Source organism: Microtus ochrogaster, assembly GCF_000317375.1.
Source record: "Microtus ochrogaster isolate Prairie Vole_2 chromosome 14 unlocalized genomic scaffold, MicOch1.0 chr14_random_1, whole genome shotgun sequence".
NCBI lineage: Eukaryota > Metazoa > Chordata > Mammalia > Rodentia > Cricetidae > Microtus > Microtus ochrogaster.
This window is the reverse complement of record NW_004949096.1, coordinates 28,418,485-28,428,830: the sequence shown is the minus strand read 5'-3', so window position 1 is coordinate 28,428,830 and position 10,346 is coordinate 28,418,485. Positions and strand designations below refer to the sequence as shown.

Sequence of the window (10,346 nt, the reverse complement as noted above, 5' to 3'; positions counted from 1 at the left end):
TCGAAAAACCAAAAAAAAAAAAACCTGGTCATATCTGTAATCCCAGTTGTGGGAAGGTGGAGACAAGCAGAACCCTAGAACTTGTGGGCCATCCAGTCTAGTCAAATCAATGAGCTCCAGATTCATTGGGAAACTGCCTCAAAATAATAAGGTATAATAAGAGACTTCTCAGTCATTCAAGTGCCTGCTAGAAACCAGAAGGAATTGAGTGTGGATCCCCAGAATCCAGTAACAAAAATAAAATAAAATAAAATAAAATAAAATAAAATAAAATAAAATAAAAAACAGTGTGATCCAATGAACACCACTGCTGGAGAGTGAGGTGAGGAGACAGGCAGGTCCTTAAAACTCATTGGCTGGCCAGTCTAGCAGAAATGAGCTACAGAGACCTAGTAGTAGAGAAAAAAATATAAATAAAAATGAAAAGAGACCCAGCATGATCTTGGACCCTCATATCCATGCAGAGCTCTATGTATGCACACCCACACTGACATTTGTACACATCCACACTAACAAGTACACATACAAAAACATGGTGAAAAATGATTGGGGAAGACATTAGATGTCAATCTCCCCCACATGCACACAAACACATACAAAAAAACGGGACTATAGATGCATTGGGGACGGGGGTGGGGAAAAAAGTTATACGCATGCAGAATTTGCAAGTCAAGTTCAAGTGATGCAAATTAGCTGAGTGTGGTAGTTCATACCTGCAATCTCAACAATTGAGATGCTGCGGCAAAAACACCAGAGAGTCCATCTTCAATTCAGGAAGAAAAAAGCTGAAAACTAGCATATGACTGCATATAACTCTTGAGAATGTAATTATGGATTTAAGAAGTTCAAGTCCTTGACATATGTGCCATATCACTCTGCTTTTACTGACATACTTCTTGTTAAGATCAAACTACTCTTTATTGTTACGTTTGAGTTCCTCAACAATTTGCCAAGATCTCCTATACAGAGAACTGCCTTTTATGTCTTTCTAAGGCTCCCCAGGGACACCTCATTTTTGGCCCCTAGAGGGAAGGTGCTCAAGACATGCTGAATAACAAAATAATCAACTCTACTGTAGACTCACAGACTCAAACTCTCACACTTACAATTCACACCATTAATTCTCCTTCTTATGCAACAACTAAAAGGACATTCCTGGGGTGACTGCTGAGTATACTGGATTTATTACATTAGGTTCCTTTTCTGGCAAAGAGCTCAAAGTACATATGCAATGTTAAAATAGAATTCTTGACTACTGAGAAGGTAGGTGGGAAGGTGGGCAAGAGAAGGAAGAATCTATTGTAACAGCTGCTTCCAAAGAATAAACATTATTCAGCCCTAAAGACTAAAAACACTCCTGCCATGTCTTTGAACTGACTTCCTACATTATTTCTTCAAACTTTGTACTGGCTAACTTGTATCACAATGAATATCAGTGAAAATAAAACCTGCCATAATAAGAGTCTAAAAAATCAGCTAGAAATCCATGATTATATATTGTTGGGAAAAAAGATTGTTTTTGAGACTTTGAGACAAAGTCTCAAGAAGCCCAGGTTGGCCTCCAACTCACTTCACTATATAGTCAAAGATGACCCTGAACTCCTGATCCTCCTGCCTCCACCTCCCAAGTGGTTGTATTACACGTCACTATGATCAGTTCATGTGGTATTAGGGATTGAACCCAAGGCTCTGTGCATTCTAGGCAACCACTCTACCAACTAAACTATATCCCCAGATATAATTTTAATTTACTTATTAGTCAAATAAAAAAATATAAACTTTCTACGCATTATCATTAAGCATCTGTTCACATGCCAAGCACAAACAATGAAAATGCCAAGTGATTTTATATTGTGCTATAAACAAAAGTACAAACAACAAGCTCTGGGAAAGGAAATGAAGTAAGAGACCAACTATCAATCCAAATTGGGAGAAAATACATTGCTACCTAATTTTAATTTTTTTTAAAGCACAAGTACAATTTCATTAAAATTTAAGAGAAAAATATAGTATGGGTTAGGCAAAAATCCCAGCAGCCACCAGGTGATAAAGTCTTGTCTTTCAAGTTAGCCATGAATAGAAATACCTTCTAAAGAAAGGAAATCAGATTAGTGGGATGACTAAGTCAGTAAGGGTGCTTGCTTTCAAGTTTGAGGTCTTTATTGATCCCTGGGATCCACATGGTAAAGGAGAAAATGGACTCCTGAAAAGTGCTCATCCACAAACAAGTATGAGTGTATAAAAACACACACACATACATGCACACACACACACACAAAACCAGAGGCATTAGATATCCTGGCTCTGGAGTTATAGGCAGTTGTGAGCTACCTGACACAGGTGGTAGGAACTAAACTCAGGTACTCTATAAGAGCAGTAAGTGCTCTTAACTGCTAAGCTATCTCTCAAGCCCCTTTTCTGTTCTTTTTTTGTTTGTTTAGTTTTTTGTTTGTTTGTTTGTTTTTAGAGTCAGAGATTTTTTATGTTGCCCTGGATATCCTGAAATTCTCTCTATACACCAGACCAGCTTGACCTCAAACTACCTGTCTCTGCCTCCCAAGTGCAGGGATTAAAAGCGTGCTCCACCACTGTCTGGCTCTTAACTTTTAAGACAGGGTCTGTGTAGTCCAGCCTGCCCTGTAGCTTAGTATGTAACCCAAGCTAGCCTTGAATCTAAAATGATCCTGCTACTCAGCTTCCCACATGCTAGGATTAGTTATTATCCTGACTTTTGTTTTTTGGTTTTTTTCAGACAGGGTTTCATGCAGCCAATGCTGGTCTTGAACTCCTAGTCTTCCATCTCTCAAAAAAAATTCGACTAATTTTGGTTTTTAAAAAAAAATTAACTTTCTCATCAGACGGGGGTAATGCATGCCTTTTATCCCAGCACTTGGGAGGCAGCGGCAGGCAGATCTCTGTGAGTTTGAGGCCAGCCTGGTCTACAAGCGAGTTCCAGGACAGCTAAGGATATACAGAGAAACCCTGTCTCAGAAAAAAAAAAAACAAAGAATAGAAATGGGGGCTTGAAGAGATGGCTCAGGAGTTATGAGAGCTTACTCAATGCCTTCTCAAAGAACCCAGGTTCGGTTCCCAGCAGCTCACAACTGCCTATAACTCCCACTCAAGAGAATATGACTCCCTCGTCTGGCCTCCAAAGGAACCAGCATACATGTTACATTCATATACTCAACACATACATACATACAAATAAGAATTTTTCTAAAAAATAGAAGGGGGGTGTTGTAAGCAGAGGCCTGCTTGTTCATCCCAGCCACCCAGCTAGCTCAGTTGGTAGAGCATGAGACTCTTAATCTCAGGGTCATGGGTTCGAGCCCAACGTTGGGCACCAATTGTAAGGAGCAGCCAGCTTGTTCATCCCTGCCGCCCATCTAGCTTAGCCCCGAAATAACCACTCAGAAATTATACTCATTAAAACAATGCTTAGCCGGATGGTGGTGGCGCACGCCTTTAATCCCAGCACTCGGGAGGCAGAGGCAGGCGGATCTCTGCGAGTTCGAGGCCAGCCTAGTCTACAAGAGCTAGTTCCAGGACAGTCTCCAAAGCTACAGAGAAATCCTGTCTCGAAAAACAAACCAAACAACAACAAACACACACACACACACATACACACAAAACACTGCTTGGCCCATTAGATTCTAACTGGTGTCTGTCCCAGGCAGAGGATCCATGGCTTCTCCCTCTTTCTTCCTCCCAGCATTCAGTTCTGTTTTCCCTGCCTGCCTAAGTTTTGCCCTATCAAAAGGCCAAAGCAGTTTCTTTATTCATTAACCAATAAAAGCAACACATAAACAGAAGGATTTCCTACATCAGGGGAGGACTGGAGAGATGGAAATGGGGCTGGAGAGATGGCTCAGAGATTAAAAGCACTGGTTGCTCTTCAGAGGTCCTGAGTTCAATTCCCAACAACCACATGGTGGCTTGGATCACAACAATCTATAGTGAGGTCTTGTACCGTCTTCTGGCCTGCAGACATACAATGCAAACAGAATATATACATTAATTTAAAAAAAAATAGGAGTGGGTAAAAAAGGGAGGTGGTGGTGCACGACTTTAATCCCAGCCCTCAGGAAGCAGGGGCAGGTGGATCTCTGAGTACAAGGCCAGCCTGGTCTACAGAGAGTTCCAAGGGCTACACAGAAAAACCTTATCATGGAAAAACAACAAGACGACAGAGATCTCATCGTGTAGCCCTGGCTAGCCTGGAACTTCCTAGGCAGACCAGGCTGCCCTTGAATTCAAAAAGTTCTGCCTTCTGCCTCTTAAATCCTGGGATTAAAGATATATGCTACCATGTTCAACTCTGAGGTTGAAATCTGAACACTTCCCTATTCAACAGCTACCCCTGGCTTTCTAGTAGGCATCTCATGCTCAAAATATTCAACTACATCTGAGCACTCAGGAGGGAAATGTGGGAGGATCATTCCAGTCTTGGTCTATATACAGAGAAAGAGGCCAACCAGGAATACATAGCAAGAACTATCAGAGTCATCAATAACAAGCAAACTCTGAGAAAATATCGAGCCAAAAGCCTAAAAAGACCTAGCTATCTGAGAATGGTGGAATGTGCCTGAAATTCAAATATTCAGAAATTGGCAGTGTTCCTTCTAGGGCAAGAAGGTCAGGTGTTCAAGACCAGCTTCAACTACATTGCAAGTTTGAGACAAATCTAGGCAGGTAAGAAGAAATAAAAATGGGGGATGGAGGCCCCAGTGGTGGTGGTACACACCTTGAATTCCAGTACTCAGGTGGCAGAGGCAGAGGATCTCTGTTGAGTGTGAGGTCAGCTTGGTCTACAGAGCAAGTTCCAAGCCAGGTTCCAAAAGCTACACAGAGGAACTCTGTCTCAAAATATAAAAATAGAAAAAATGGGAAGGGAAACACAGGAACAAGATTTTAACTACAAAAAGTATATTCTGGTACTACTGCTCAATTTCATCTACTCAAGAGACTGAAGCAAAAGGATAGTATATTCAAGAGATTGAGACAAAAGGATAAAAAATTTCAAACCAATCTGGGCAACAAAGCAAAACTTTTATCGCTAAACAAGTTTTGAAGGCAAGAATTATTTTTTCCTTTCACAAATCTGAATCTTTAGCCGGGCGGTGGTGGCGCATGCCTTTAATCCCAGCACTCGGGAGGCAGAGGCAGGCGGATCTCTGTGAGTTCGAGACCAGCCTGGTCTACAGAGCTAGTTCCAGGACAGGCTCCAAAACCACAGAGAAACCCCTGAATATTGTTCTGGGCTTCTTTTTAACATTTGTTTATCTATTGTGTGTGTCAATATACTGAAACGTGTATCAATAGGTGCATGCCACAGTGTACATGTAGAGGGAGCTATTTCTCTCCTTCCACTATCTGTATTCCAGGGATTGAACTCAGATGGTCAGGCTTGGGAGAAACATCTTTACCCACTAAGCCATCTCAGTCTAGCCTTAAACCTGTGGTAATCCCGCCTCTGCTTCCCAAGTGCTGAATTTACAGGCATGTGCACTGACCTCTGTTGTTTACTCAGTTTTTTCAAAGCAGCAATCTTGCCTTTGTTTTTTTTTGGGGGGGGGGATTATTTGTGGGGTTTTTTTGTTTTTTTGTTTTTTTTTGTTTTTTGGTTTTTCAAGACACGGTTTCTCTGTAGCTTTGGGGCCTGTCCTGGCACTAGCTCTGTAGACCAGGCTGGCCTCGAACTCACAGAGATCCGCCTGCCTCTGCCTCCCGAGTGCTGGGATTAAAGGCGTGCGCCACCACCGCCCGGCCAATCTTGCTTTTTAATTGAGACAAGACTCACTATGCAGTCCATGCTGGCCTGAAACTCATCATTAAAGAGGTATCTTTACTTCTTTACTTTCGAAATACTGGCATTACAAGCATATATACCACTCACTTGGTCCCAAAGTAGTAATTTTCTAATTTCACCCTTTTTGGGGGGTGGGGGGTATTAAGACAGGGTTTCTCTATATAGCCCTGACTCTCCTAGAACTCACTCTGTAGACCAGGTTGGCCTTGAACTCAGAGATCTGCCTGCCTCTGCCTCCTGAGTGCAGGGATTAAATGAGTAAACCACCACCACCCCTGTCCTAATTCACCGTTTATATTTAAATAATTAGTTCACCTGAGTTTGATTTAAATGTATGGATTTTTTTTCCCAAATGATTAGCTTAATGGTCCAACATTTCCCACAGGGTATTCATTATTTTGTTTCATTGTCCTGTTTACTTCAAGGTTGCTACTTATGTATGTTGGTTTTCTGCTTTGAAACAGGGTGGCGGTATGTAACCCAAACTAGCCTATCTCTTTCTAGAGGGCTGAGATTACAGACTAACCATTTTGATTATTAAAGGGTTTTTAATATATTCACTAATACAAAAAGAATTTTTTTCAAAAATGTTCTTAAAGGCTGGAGAGATAATTCAGTGCTAAGAGCATTTACTGCTCTTGCAGAAGAAATGAGTTTATTTCTCACCACCCACACGAGGCGGTACACAACTGACTTGAACTCTAGGTCCAGGAGTATCCAATGCCTCCGGCTCTAAGAACAGACAGACAGACACAATTTAAAGTAAAATTTAATTTAAAATGCTTGCCTGGTTCCACTGTGTTCCACTCCAGTATTGAATAGACCAAATGTGGGTACTGTAGCACACACTTGTAATCCAGGCACACAAGAGATAGAGGCAGGAGAATCAGATATTCAAGATCATCCCTGGCTACATAGTAAGTTCAAGATCCATAAGGCCTACATAGAACATACACAATACTTAGAAACCCAGGCTATAAAGATATTATTAGCTGAGCGGTGGTGGCACGTGCATTTAATTCCAATATTTGGGAGGTAGAGACAGGTAGATCTGAGTTCAAGGCCAGCCTGATGTACAGAGTGAATTCCAGGATGGTCAGACAAAGAAACCCTGTCTCAAAAACCAAAAAACTGTTAGCTATTTGTGTAATTATTCAAAAGTGACACCTATTGATTGTTCAATGAATATTTTCCACATTGTTTCCACAAAATCCCAAGATATTTTAAGTAAAGATAAATCAAAAGAAACTATAAAATATAAACAGTGGTACATAGGGGTGAAGTCCAGTGGTGGAGCTCCTGTCTAGTGTGCTTGAGGCCCTGGGCTTGATCCCTGACGCCCTAAAAAAATAACTTAAAAAAAGGTTAGGTGTGTTATCTGCCAGGCATGATGTGGTGCACACCTTTAATCCAGCACTCAGGAGGCAGAGAAAAAGGATCTTTGAGTTCAGGACCAGCCTGGTCTACAGGGCAAGTTCCAGGGCAGAGAGGACTATATAGAGAGAGACTCTGTCTCTAAAAGTTAAAAAACTGAAAATTATAAAACGTGTTATTAGTAGTGATTGGCAATGTATAATTTATAGGTTTCTCATTTCTACAAAGCCTTGACCTTGATAAAAACAAAGGCTGGATGGTAGAAAGCTTCAACATTCTTACAAGTATTAAGTCTAGGCCCTTTCAGACAGCTTTAGGAAACAAATATACAGCAAAAATGGAACTAATCAAGACAGATAAAGCCAGAGGGCATGGTGGTACATTCTTTTAACTCCAGCACCTGAACAAAATCTGTTAACTCGAAGCCAGCCTGGTTTACATAGCCTCAAACCGAAGAGGTAGATGGAGTGGTTGAGGGCAAGACTTGTCCGGTAATAAATATCAATAATTTGTTCACTGTGGCCTAAACCTTCTAATTTCTAAACAATTTCTGTAACTGAGCCTCACTCCTCATTACCACCTGTTATTTTGGTTTTCTGCGCATAACTGCGGCCAGGGAATCATGGGCCTTAATAAGACCTTAAGAAACAATCATCTCTACCTTGCTTTTAAACTATACATAGAAAGATTACAAAACTGGCCAAAGGCGGGGACCCCGTATCTAGCCTCCCAGATTAAGTAAGGTTCATTCCACTGCACCGCACAGCTTCTCACGGATGCTTGCCAGGCTTCGAGAAGGGAGGGGTAAAAGTCGACCAGCAGGCCTCAGCAAAGTCGCTCGAAATCACAGGCTCGCGAGCCGCGGACACGTGACTCGCCACGCCCCGAGTCTCCCCCTTCCCCGCGCCAGCAGCACGCGCTGCCAACCTCGTCATGTGACCTTCACGCGGCCCCAGCGTTGCCCCTGCTAGGCGACTGTTTCCAGCAGCCATTTTGCCGAGAACTTGTCGCCGGTGCTTGCGCGGGAGCCGGGCGAACACAACGTCGCCGGCAGATTTTCCAGGCCGCACACGCGCTTCGAAAGAGCGCACCACCAGTGAGGGCCCGCCCGAGTCTCACGGAACACGTCGCACCCCGGGGCGCCAGGAGGGCTGCGGGTGCGCCTCGGCCGGCGATAGGCTGCGGTGCGCACGTGACGCCACGGCGCCCCCCTCCACTCACCCTCGCCGTCCCCCTGCCCACGAAAACACCCACGACAGACTCTCCACGCCTCGGGCCGGGTACACGCTACTGGGCGCGTAGGGACGAACGGAACGCGTGACAAACGAGGCGCCTGCGCGTACCTGCGGGGTGGACGGGAGTCGGCCCACGCCGCGCCGCTCCGGGGTCCCAGGATCGTCGCGCTGCCGGACCACCCGGCTGGTCATTGGCTGCCGGGCCCAGTCACGTGCCGCTCGCGGGCCCGCCCACGGCCGCTAATCACCTGGCACGGTGCTCGAAGCGGCACCGAAAGTGGCTTGCACGCGCAAAGGGAGCGTGGCCGCAAGACCTCCTTCTGCCCTTTACGGGGCGGTATCCTTAAAGGGGAACCGAGAAAGTGGGGTCCCGGAACTAAGTAAGATCACACCTACCGGCTTAACTTCGCCTGCCCCTCCAGGAGCCGTGAACCATCGCCCTTGGGCGCTCCCCGTTGCACGCCGGGATGCGTCTGGCGCCCCTCAGTGTGCTGCAGAGCATGCCGGGAAAGCCACCTCTCCCGTTTTCCTGGCTGTCACCTCTAGGGCTTTGCTTTGGTGTCCCTTTGAAAGCCGGTCCCTGGACGAGGCGGCTGGGGTAAATTACCGGACTGTGACAGTACACCAGGCACTTTCAGTCCCTCCTCCCCAACATGTTTGATCGGTGTGTTCTTGGGAAAACCTCTCAGCCTGCCTTCGTGGAGCACTGCCTGCTGACAGTGACCATTGGAGAAAAACAGCCAGGGTGTTTACCTACAAGAACCATCAGCCTTTCGTGATCGATGGACTAGAACGCGACTTGAATCCCGTCTACCACAACCACCACTTAAGAATGGTTGTAATTCTTAGAATTTCTCTAGGAGTAGCCGACCTTTCTCAATAAGCTTATTGTTGTAGAAATAGGAGGAGTGGGGTTGTTTTATTTTTTTAAAAGATCGACAGCATGTCCCCAGCATAGGCCCTGGTTTACCTAAACAATTTGTAGCACATTGGAATTATGCAAACAAAAATGTGCTAACACTAAGAAAAGGTGGGCTTATACTAGAATGAATTGGTTTTGTAATGCATTAGCTAATTCACCACTGAGCCGAACCTAGTATTCTACCCACAATGAAGCCCCTGCTTACAGTAATTCACAACTCATCTGCTTTGAGGATATCAAAACTGTGATAAGTCAAAGGATGTTCAGCTTGAGAAATCCTGACTCTCACAAGGTCACAGTTATAGACTAGCTGTTAGTTAACAGGTCTATTTACAGTACTACAAGCCAAAACCTTATGTAAGAGCACACTCCTGGTTAGACGGTACTCATCACTCTAATATCCTAAAATTAATTCCTGGACAAGAAACCAAAAGCATTAAATAAACATATGTTATCATATCTGTTGAAGCTTATTTTAAGAAACCCGTCTATTTTTTTATTTTATTTTTTTATTTTTTTTTGATTTTTCGAGACAAGGTTTCTCTGTAGCTTTTGGTTCCTGTCCTGGAACCAGGCTGGCCTCGAACTTACAGAGATCTGCCTGCCTCTGCCAGTGGCGCAATCGGGTAGCACGCGGTACTTATATGAAACCCATCTTTATATTTAACTCTAGCAACAACTCTGGAAGCTACTGATATTATCATCCCTCAGTGTCTCATGGAAATCAGAGAAAATATATTTTAATATGTTCTCTAGGCAAATTGATAAACTGGGCTTAATATCCACTCTCTAGAGCTAGGAATGTAGCTCACTTGGTAGAGGGCTTATCTAGCATGCAGAAAGTGGTAAGTTCGGTCCTCTGCGCCCCAAATAAACCATGTTTTGTGGCACACGTCTGTAATCCCAGCACTTGGAAGGCAGAAGCAAGAAGGCCAAAAATTCTAGGTCATCCTTAGCTACAGCCTGTTTGAGACCACTCAAGGTTATATAACACATTATCTCA

The 10,346-nt window shown here is 43.9% G+C and overlaps 1 protein-coding gene across 3 annotated transcripts in view; it reads right to left on the bottom strand.

The window, feature by feature from the left end:
• The window catches only part of Mga (MGA, MAX dimerization protein), a 124,878-nt gene extending 115,054 nt beyond the window's left edge, over positions 1-9,824 (bottom strand). The window contains exon 1 of one of the 3 annotated variants that reach the window (XM_026787703.1): positions 8,114-9,824. The gene's annotated coding sequence lies outside the window, so the exon portion shown is untranslated. The remainder of the gene's footprint in view (positions 1-8,113) is intronic. The other 2 variants (XM_026787704.1, XM_026787705.1) reach the window with 2 other exon arrangements.
• Between the last annotated feature and the right edge of the window lie 522 nt (positions 9,825-10,346).